Source organism: Benincasa hispida, chromosome 9, assembly GCF_009727055.1.
Source record: "Benincasa hispida cultivar B227 chromosome 9, ASM972705v1, whole genome shotgun sequence".
NCBI lineage: Eukaryota > Viridiplantae > Streptophyta > Magnoliopsida > Cucurbitales > Cucurbitaceae > Benincasa > Benincasa hispida.
This window is the reverse complement of record NC_052357.1, coordinates 73,057,940-73,069,693: the sequence shown is the minus strand read 5'-3', so window position 1 is coordinate 73,069,693 and position 11,754 is coordinate 73,057,940.

Here is an 11,754-nt window from a genome sequence, read left to right as displayed (position 1 = left end):
ACTCTACTCGCACGAAATATGTAGGTGTCAAACTTTGGAAGAGCCACTTCAAAAACCACTTAGTTAGTGGGAAAATCCAACAATTGGCTTTTTCCACTAACTAATTTTCTATTAAAAAAATTATAATAAAACAAAATTTTGACAAAATATGAAATATTATTTTGATATTTAGAAATTATTTAATTAAATAAATAAACAAATTTAATATCACATATTAAATTGTCTTTGACACCTAGCTTTTGATTAATCACATTAGTCAATTTTCAAACACTTTCATGCTAATATTTTATTTAAAACATACTCTCCAAAAATAATTAATTATATCAATGTAAATTATATCTCATATAAAATACAATTTTTTCCTAAAGACCAAATTTGAACATTTCAAATTCTCACTTCACCTAGTTATTCAATTTTGTCCGTATTGAGCTAGCAAGAAGACCCGATGGACCTATCACTAGAAGAATTTCGGGCTTTAATGTCGGTTTTTAAACCGACATTAAAGATAGTGTTATTAAAGCCCTTTGGCTTTAATAACGTTATCTTTAATGTGGTTGCAACTGAAGCCCAAGAATCAAATGAAGCCCTTTAAACTGACATTGAAGCTCAAAATCTGTCTGTTTTATCATTTATTGTCCGCTTTTTAAATTCCGTTGTCGAATCCATTTTTTCGGTCAAAAAGTATAACATGACACATCATCATCGAACACTGTGGCCATGACATATTATTTATGTATGGATTGCAAATCTATTATATTTAATCCGCAAATTCTGCTATAAAATTATAATTTAAAAGACCTTACAATAATTCAGCCCTTGAAAACACAAATTACAAGTAATACAAACATTATGAGTTTATTGTCCCTCTCCACTTGGTAAGTATGGATCCCTTCATAATTTTTTTTTAACAGACCCCCCCTCCCCCAGCTTCAACAGTGTCTGGTTATAGGCATCTTTGTCTGACTATTGTTGTTCAAAGGATCACAAACAAAAAAGTTTTAAGACAAAGGATTGAAAGTGAAAATGTGATCAAGATTCATATTCAACTAACCGTGTTTATTAGGAATGTGTATAAATGGTACATTCAAGGCAAAATTCTTGTAGTGAATGTGTTGGATCTAGAGTTCCCCAAGAAAAAGTATAAAGAAGTTGCGATATCAAATCTTTACTCATTCGTTGCACCTGCAAAACAAGAAAACTCAATAATTGAATAAATGAGAAAATCTTCTTTTTCAAGATCTTGAAGAAGAGAAGCTTGGTTACCAAGATATGAGATACGAAGACGATGGAAAATTTTCGTCAGCATAACAATGCTACCACAACAAAACTAAAAATTTACCTTGAACTTGTTCAAAGAAACACACTCCTAAAAATATTTTACAACCACTCATTCTTAACAAAACTATCAGAATTCCCAAAAAATGAATATTCAAGAACACATACATCAATAAGAAAATTTAGCTCACAATGTACTTCAAATCCCAAAAGTTGTCACAAAAACTACCATAGTGCATGAATAAGCCACAAACTACCATAGTGCAACTTACAAACTCAAGCACCTAGAATCAAATCTAAACTACAAATAAATAGTACCCATGAGTCATAAACAAGTGTTACATTATAATCCAATCTAAACTACAAAGAGGCCAATGGCCTTAAGAGAAATAATTCATTGCAATATGTTTACTTATCTCTTCATTGCAAGCGTGGTTGTGGCGCTTCGATGGAGACACCCAGATCCAGCGGAGACACAATTGATACTACAAACGAGTACTATTTTCTCTAGCCAACTACGTTAGTCTAACGCCCTCTAGACCCAATTGATACTACAAACGAGTACTATTTTCCTACAGTAGAATCAACTAACAGGTAAAACATCCAAAAATATGTTATATCACAAGCACATACTCTTAATGAAGAGTCATTCAAGTAGAAAAGAAAATGGTCCTATCAATACTAAATATCCAATAAAATGAATATAAACTATTTTGCTGACAGCATAATGGATAACCAAATTACCTTTTTTTGAAATCAATAGATTATGGAGGTGAGGGAGATGATATATGGATAACCAAACTACCTTCTTTTAAATTCCAAGACCAACCTACTAGGAGAGTTTCAATATATATCATGTTATGGTAGAGGAAGAGATTGAGAGAACACAAATGTGAGGCAACTTCAATCAATATGAACTAAACTTAAACTCATAGGAGTATAACTAAGGAAGTAGGAGTTTTCTTGAAACAGGCACAATTCTCTTAAATTCTTATAATGCCAAAGCATTCTCCCTCTCAACAAACAAACAAACAAAATAAAGGCTTACAATGTCAAGCATTTTGATTATTCTCATTCCCCTATAAAACTCTTCTAGTACATATATTCAAGAACCTACGAGAACAATAGATGAAATATGGAGTGTTTTCTTGGACATGAAGGAAAAATGTATTGAAAAACTATTATTATAGAAAGGTCTGGAAAACAATATTTACATTCTCAGGGTTGCTAAAGCACATTTGACAAGAACAAGACTCAGAACAATACATCCCAGCGGCAAAACAATCACAATACCTGCAAATAAACAAGTAGTATAAGCAAAAATGGTGAAAAACAAGAAAGGGAACAACAAAAGATTCTTTAACTTTGCATAAGTGACTAGAGCTTTGAGCTTAGCACCATCTAAAAACTAGATACAACATGTTGTATAGAATTTTGAACAAAACATTATAAAAAACCACAATCAAATAGTCCATTTGCACTAAATAAATAAATCAAAAGAAAACTTTTTTTTCCAATAGAGGAGTTGCAATTGTACAAGGCTTCTTTTAGATTCATTACACGGTGTAAAAGAAATATCTGGTAAAGTCAGTTTCAAAACATAGTGACTATTGAATACACACTAGAAGAATTTTGGCTTTAATGTCGATTTTAAACAGGCACAATTCTCTTAAATCCTTACAATGCCAAAGCATTCTCCCTCTCAACAAACAAACATTCTAAATAGAGGTTTACAATGTCAAGCATTTTGATTATTCTCATTCCTTTACAGAACTCTTCCAATATATATATTCAAGAATCTACAAGAACAATAGAAGAAATATGGAGTGCTTTCTTGGACATAAAGAAAAAATAGATAGAAAAACTATTATTATATTGAACTATTATTATAGAAAGGTCTACAGTAACAACCCATTTTTCATTGAACTAACCTTGGATCCACTCGGGTAGGCCCTTGTACACTCCTCTATCAACCCACAACATTTGCATTTTGCAAATTTTAACTTCCATTTTCCCAATCAACACAACCACCATGGGTCACTCAGTTGATTTTTTAAGGTTGATGTTGGTAATGCCGCCATTGGTTGTGTGATAATAGTTGCAAGCATTACAATTTTCAACTCTGTTATTCTCTGCTTTTAAAGTTTTAAAACCACAGAACCGTTATCACAAAACCAATGGCCAACCATTATAATATAGCTATTTCAAAAGCTTTACTTTCTAAAGAAAAGAAAGCTCTAGATATTGCTCTGTTGTGCACTACACATTTTTTAAAATAGAGCCTTAGAATTCTGGACAAAAATTAATTTCAAGAATAATTTGTAAGATACAAAAGAGTCCTTAAACCATGTGAATTCCAAAGTTTAAACATTAAATGAACTTCAAAAGAATAATAAATAGAAAAATTACCTTATCAAGTGTCTCCTCAATTGCTTCATCGCTCAGCTTCTCACTCCTACCTTTTCTTAAGGATGTTATCACAAAAGGTAGCAAGTAATTCTGCACTAGAACTTCAAGTAATTCAACAAATGTATCATATACAACAAAACCATTAATCAAATCTAATTTCAAAGGCCATAGTCACATAAAAAGGCCCAAATCTAGGAGTAGAGAGACATATTGGAGTGAAGCTGCAGTTGGCTTTCATTGAGACATTTACACAAACAGTTGAGAGGTGTAAACATAAGAACAAAAATTATTGTGAGTTTAAAAGAGGAAAGAGAATAAGAGCATACTGATGGTGATAGCGATGGAAAAAGAAGGGAAGAAGAGCATACTAAACATAATGGTGGCAGCAGCGTGGTGGACAAAGACCTGCAAATGACTAACGAAGATGGCGACGAAAACCCAAACAGTAGCGCAAACGAAAAGAGGCTGATGGCTAGGCGAACGCACCTGATTCGGCGACGAAACGAATGACGATGAAACGAACGCCGAATGACGACGGCGGCAGATCTGGCGAACGACGACAGTAGATCTTGAGACACACGAACGAAGGCGGTAGATTTGGAGACACGCTGATGACATGCAGAAATGCATGTCATCTTAGGCCTTTTATTTAGAAATATGAAGGCTGTTAAGCAGAATATGCGACAATTATGTTAGGAATTCATGAGAAAATTAGTTTGTGGCGTTCGACATTGAGAATCTCGGCTAACCCATTATCATGCGTTATTATGCGTTCAATTGTCTATTTTTGTAGCTAACACAGTAAGTGGACGCAAACACGGAAGCCAGGCTACCGCATAGACGATAGCATGTGGAGAAACTCTCCATCGCAAAGGCGAACGCATACGATCAACGCATGGGTGTTGCGGTGATCAGCCGAATGCGTCCATCACATAGGAGTTGCGATCATTAAGCGATTGCGGTCATCGTGTAGAAGTTGCGATATTAAGCGAATGCGGTCACTACACGATTGCGGCTGCACGATAACACATAATAGAGGGATCAATGCAAGGTTGGTGGAATGAACTCATCAACACATATCTCGGGAAAATCAAAAGATGATGTTGACATTTCACCTATCACACCGTTAGCAACAGAGATTCAGAAAAGGACTAACGCGCTGTGAATGTCAGAATCAGAGCAGTCAATTAATGTTGTTGGCGATCAAGCTCTATATATAGAAGCCGATGAGCAGAATTTTAGTTAATCCAAGGTTTTTCACCTAAGGTTCACCTTAGGGCAGATCCTTGTGATCCAGACGAACGCGTTAGAAGAAAAGCTTGAGAGTTCTTCATCTCCTTCCATCCAATTCTGAGGATGATCGGAGTCTTTCGTCGGAGTTAGATCTTGAGAGAGTCAGCTCCACCGCCCTTCCATGGCTCCACCGATTCCCTTGATACACATCCGCTAGAAAGCAAGACATTGCTTCCAGCAGGTCCTTTCATTTCTCTTTCTTTTCTATATTGTATTGTAATTACAATTTTGGATTAAGGAATTAATACATTATGTGTTCAATGCATTTTTGTGTTTCCTTTGATTCCACCTCCATCTTTTCTTTACTTAGCATCCTTAATTTCATTGCATCACTTAGTGAGATGTTTGAGTATCGCATACTTAGTCATGTGGATTAGAGATTTGAAGCATGTAGCAAACCAGTGGAAGGTGTGCGTTTCGTGAGTGGGTGAGAAAACCTTATTTGCTTAGTGCAAAGCTAATAGCAATGTCTGTCTATAGGCAAACGCAACGCTTGTCTATGAGTAAGTTAGCAATAACTACTGCCCGAGAGGGTAAGTGGTTGGACGCATCAAGCAAATGTAAGTATTGTTCACTAGAGATAGGAATAATCTTACGTCAAACAAGTTCATGCGGTTACCTTATCTTTTATTAGCGCACATTCATCATTTATGCATACATAGAAGATAGTCTAAAATCAAAATCTAAAGACTCGAGAGAGCGGATGGAATGCATAAAGAAAGAATGGGGAACTTAGGAATAAGCTTGTTTGTTTATCACACAGCGTATGCACCCTACGAGAGGATATTGCATGCATCCAAGAAGTAGGATATGGTGGCTGTATGTGGTCGTCTCGACCCTTTTGCATACACATGCATGCGTCCTGAATTAGGCTCTAGTGTGTGTAGCATGATCGCATAGCTTGCATTGCTGAAGTTCCCTTGCGGTCACTCTAAGGTTGGATGAAGACATCTTTCACATTTTATCTATTTCTCATCCATTACTACGTGTCAACAGTTGTCGTGTCCTACCTCTCATTCATACTTCTCATTGCGTTTTCTGTTAGTTAGGAGTAGGAGTAGTGTTAGCATAAAAACCCCTCCATCATTCTTTTATTCAACCACCACATACACATTACTACATACGTCTAGCTACAAGTCCCTGAGTTCGACCTCGAATCACTCGAGAAACTTGCGTTCACGTTATACTTGGTGTGGTCATCGCATACATTCGTTAACGCATAGTTTCATTCCAACGCATGATCACAGACGCATGATAACCAATGCATACATTAAGAACATGCATTGCATATTGTGTTCACTTAATTTTAGTTATCAAGTCTTTGACAACTTGGTAATTAATTTTTCGTCACCAAGTTTTTGGTGCCGTTACCGGGAACTTGGCAGTTAATTGTTTGTTGAGTTTTGTGTTCTGCAGGCAACCTTTTTATCTTGGGAGTATTGTAGCTTGTGCGACCAAGTTGCAACCAATATTGAAGTGTAGGCGATGCGCCGAAAGCCAATATTGACCCCAAGATAGAAGGGAAATCAATCACATGAGCTGAAGGCAGTTCTAAGCACCTGGTGGCCAACATGCGCCCAACAATTGCCAGAAGTCCAATGGTCAGGGTAAGGTCCTTGACCGAAGCAGTTGAGAGCAATCTCCTGCATGGAAGACTCCTTGCGGTGACAACACTCCAATTTTTCCAGGGACGTCTTCTACTCTATTTTTATCTTGCGTTCATAGTTTAGTTTATTTTTATTGTTATTTTGGATATGCGGTTGCTTCTTTGGTTGTGGTGCATTTTTTCCTTGTAGGTGTAACAATAAGTCTCCTCGGTGCGCAGTACAACAAAAGAATTCCCTCCATCCTTCAATGCATGGCTTCGATCACGTGAATTCCAACGCATGATCGCATGTGTTATTCCACCTAAGGTCTTTTCTTGTTATCTTTTATGCATTATCCTTTTGAAATTCTCCTTGTTCGATTGCGTTTCTTTGCGATGTTTCTATGATGGTACGTATAATTCACCGCATCCGCTAACTAAGCATCGCAAGGCGCTCCCTACTTTTATTAGCTTCTTCAAATTTTGAAAGTCTTAAGTTTTATTTTGTGCAAACCTTCGCTCAAATGTTTATTACCGCATTCCTATGAGTTTGTTTTTTAGTTTTGTGGTGAGAACGTTGCCTGATGACATGCAGAAATGCATGCCATCTTAGTTCTTTTACTTAGAATTATGAAGGTTGTTAAGCAGAATATGCGACAATCATGTTAGGAATTCAGGAGAAAAAGAGTTTGCGTTGATCAGCATGATGAATCTCAGCTAACCCGTTACTTTGTGTTAATTATAGGTTCAATATTTTGTTTTTGTAGCCAATGTAGGAAATGAACGCAAACGCGGAAACTGGACCATCGCATAGACGACTGCATGCGAAGAAACTCTCCATCGCAAGGCAAACGCATTAGATCAATGCATGGGTGTTGTGTGATCAACCACATGCGTCCATTGCATGGGGATTGCGCTCGTCAAGTGATTGCAGTCATCATGTAGAGTTGTGGTATTAAGTGAATGCGACCATTGAATGATTGCGGCTACGTGATAACGCAAACTAATGAGATCAACGCAAGGTAGGTGGAATGAATGCATCAATGCATCTACCTCGAGAAAATTCAAAAGATGATGTTGACATTTCACCTACCACGCCGTTGGTGGCTGAGGTTCAGAAAAGGACTAACATGTCAAACGTCAGACTCAGAGTAGTCAAATTAATGCTGTCAGCGACCCAAGCTCTAGAAATAGAAGCCGATGAGCAGAAATTCAAGTTATCCAAGGTTTTCGCCTAAGGTTCGCCTAGGGCGGATCCTTATGATCCAGATAAAATGCGTGAGAAGACACTGAGAGTTCTTCACCTCCTTCATCCATTCCGAGTGACGACTGAAGCTAGATCTCGAGAGAGTCAGCTCCTCTACCCATCCATGGTACCACCGGTAGCCTTGACGCACATCTGCTGGGAGCAAATCTTTACTTCCAGCCCGTCATTTCCTTTTCCTTTCTTTTCTCATATTGTATTGTATGACATTTTGGAATTAAGGAATTGATACAACTTGTTTTCAATGCACTTTTCTGTTTCCTTCAACTCCATCTCCATCTTCTTTGCTTAGCATCTTTAATTTCATTGCAACACTTAGTGGAAGTGCTTGGGTATTGCATACTTAGTCATGTGGATTAGGAATATGAAACATGTAGCAACCCACCGAGAGGTGTGCATTGCACGAGTGTGTGAGTAATCTTATTTGCTTAGTGTGAAGCTGCTGCAACGCTTGTCTATAGGCTAACACATTGCTTGTCTATGAGTAAAGTCAGCAATAATCAACTGTCCGGGAGGGTAAGTGGTTGGACGCATTAAACAATGTATGTGTTGTTCACTAAGGATAGTAACAACCATGCGTTACCAAGTTCCTGTAATTGTCTTGTAGTATGTATGCTTCATTCGTCCATTAGGGATACTCGGGAAAGTAGTTAAGGACAGGATCTAGGCTTGGGAAGGTCAGGTCAAAATCTAGGCTTGGGAGAGTCAGATTAGAACGCATAATACAAGAGATAGGAGCTTAGGAATAAGCATTGTTTGCTATTAACCCATCGCATGCATCCTAGAGATAGGATATGATTATATGCGGTCACCTTGCCTTTATGCATTTTGCATTATCGCATAGGACAAGAGTAGAGACTTAGAAATGAGCTCTATGGACACTTTGAATTCAACACATGCATCCTAGACTTAGGAGCAACGCATTTGCATTGGAAAATGATTTGTTGTGCATGAGTGTAGCACGATCATATTGGCTTGCATTGACTAGGGTTGCCCTCGCAGTCACTCTTAAGGGTTGCAATGAAAACATCTCCGCATTTTATCTATTTTTCCATACATTTATTTCATGTAAAGTGTTGTCGTATCTCTACCTCTCATGCATATTCTCATTGCATTGTCTGTTAGATAGGAGTAGAAGTAGGATTAACTTAGCAACATCCCCTCCATTTTTTTATTTAAATCACTGCATGCACATCACCGCAAACACATAACTACAAGTCTCTGTGTTCGACCTCGGATTACCCGAGAAACTTGCGTTCATGTTATACTTGGCGTGAACGCAAGAAAACTTGTGGCAGGACGTATAGTCATCGCATACATTCATTAACGCATTATCAGTCCAACGCGTGACCATCGACGCATGACTATCAACGCATATCTTAGGAATATGCATCGCATAACGCGTCCACGGGATTTTGGTTATTGAGTAAAATTGACTTCTAATTTTCCGCCATCACTGCCAACCTCTAAGTTTGGGGGTGGCAGCGGTCTCGAAGAATTGTGTTCATTACATTGCAATCATTAAAAAAAAAAGAGAGAATGAATTTTGAGAATAACAACTCCACTGTCTACGCAATGGGTAAACCTATATTGATAAGAGTTAAAGTTGTGAAAGGCACTTACCCGTAGTTAGATGTCTGCATGACACATGGGGTAAGCTAAAATGAAGGTAAGTCACCAGGATCAACACATAAGCGCAACTCCTCTGTTCGACGCAAGCCAAATCAAGCAAGACAAGAGTTGAGTTGAATATGGAACACAACCGAAGTTGGATGCCCGTATGACACACGTGGGGGTAAGCCAAAACGAAGAGCGTAACCAGGTTCAATGCCGCATTCGAATAAGTAATCACAAAGTTTTGAATTGTTTTGGACGAACACATTCTCAAAAGCTAAACAAAAAGTTGCGGTGAATGAATAAATTTTTTTTTAGCAAAGGCTTGCCGGATCTAAACTTAGAAAATATCTTTTTGAAGAAGCAGCTGAAGTGAAGGAGAGCATTGTGGCGATGGTTAGAGGTATGAGTAAATTATATTCTGAGAAGCTGGTCATTGCAAAGGAAAGCAAGAAGGTGAGTTAAGAATTTCTTGAGTATAACGCATGCTTAAGGACAAGCATGATTCTAATTTTGGGGGTGTGATAACATGCAAAAATGCATGTCATATTAGACCTTTTATTTAGAATTATGAAGGCTGTTAAGCAAAATATGCAGCAATTATGTTAGGAATTCATGAGAAAATGAGTTTGTGGCATTCACCATTGAGAATCTCGGCTAACCCATTATCATGCGTTATTATGCGTTCAATTGTCTACTTTTGTAGCTAACGCAGGAAGTGGACGCAAACACGGAAGTCTGGCTATCGCATGGACGATCGTATACGGAGAAATTCTCCATCACAAAGGCAAACACATACGATCAACGCATGGGTGTTGCGGTGATCAGCTGCATGCGTCCATCGCATAGGATTTACGATCGTCAAGCGATTGCGGTCATCGTGTAGAAGTTGCAGTATTAAGAGAATGCGGTCACTGGACGATTGCGGTTGCACAATAATGCATAATGGAGGGATCAACGCAAGGTTGGTGGAATGAACGCATCAACGCATATCTCGAGAAAATCAAAAGATGATGTTGACATTTCACTTACCACACCGTTAGCAGTAGAGATTCAGAAAAGGACTAACGCGTCGCGAATGTCAGAATCAGAGCAGTCCATTAATGTTATCGGCGATCAAGCTCTATATATAGAAGTCAATGAGCAAAATTTCAGTTAATCCAGGGTTTTTCGCCTGAGGTTTGCCTTAGGGAAGTTCTTTGTGATCCAGACGAACGCGTTAGAAGAAAAGCTTGAGAGTTCTTCATCTTCTTCATCCATTCCAAGTGACGACCGGAGCCTTCGCCGGAGTTAGATCTCGAGAGAGTCAGCTCCACCGCCTTTCCATGGTACCATCGGTAGCCTTGACACACATTCGCTGAAAGCAAGACATTGCTTCCAGCTGGTTCTTTCATTTTCTCTTCTTTTCTTATATTGTATTGTATTACATTTTGGACTAAGGAATTAATACATTACGTGTTCAATGCACTTCTCTGTTTCCTTCGTTTCCACCTTCATATTTCTTTACTTAGCATCATTAACTTTCATTGCATCACTTAGTGAGATTGCTTGAGTATCGCATACTTAGTCATGTGGATTAGAGATTTGAAGCATGTAGCAAACCACCAGAAGGTGTACGTTGCGTGAGTGTATGAGAAAACTTTATTTTCTTAGTGCGTAGTTGTAGCAACGCCTGTCTATAGGCAGACGCAATGCTTGTTTATAAGTAAAGTCAGCAACAACTAACTGCCCGGGAGGGTAAGTGGTTAGACGCATCAAGCAATGTAAGCTATTGTTCACTAGAGATAGGAATAATCTTACGTCAGCCAAGTTCATGTGGTTACCTTGTCTTATGAGCGCATCATCCATCATTTAGGCATCTTGGAAGAGTAGTTTAAAATCTAAATCGAAGACTCGAGAGAACGGACCGGAACACATAAGTAAAAATGGGGAACTTAGGAATAAGCTCTGTTTGCTATCACATAACATATGCACCCTACGGAGAGGATATTGCATGCGTCTAAGAAGTAGGATATGATGGCTGTATGCGATCATCTCAACCCTTATGCAAACACATCACATGCGTCCTGAATTTGGCTCTAGTGTGTGTAGCATGATCGTATAGCTTGCGTTGGCTGAGGTTGCCTTTACGGTCACTCTTAAAGGTTGTGATGAAGACATCTTCACATTTTATCTATTTTCTCATCCATTTACTACGCGTCAACAGTTGTCGTATCCTACCTCACATTCATACTTCTCATTACGTTGTCTGTTAGTTAGGAGTAGGAGTAGTGTTAACATAAAAACCCCTCCATCATTCTTTTATTCAACTGCT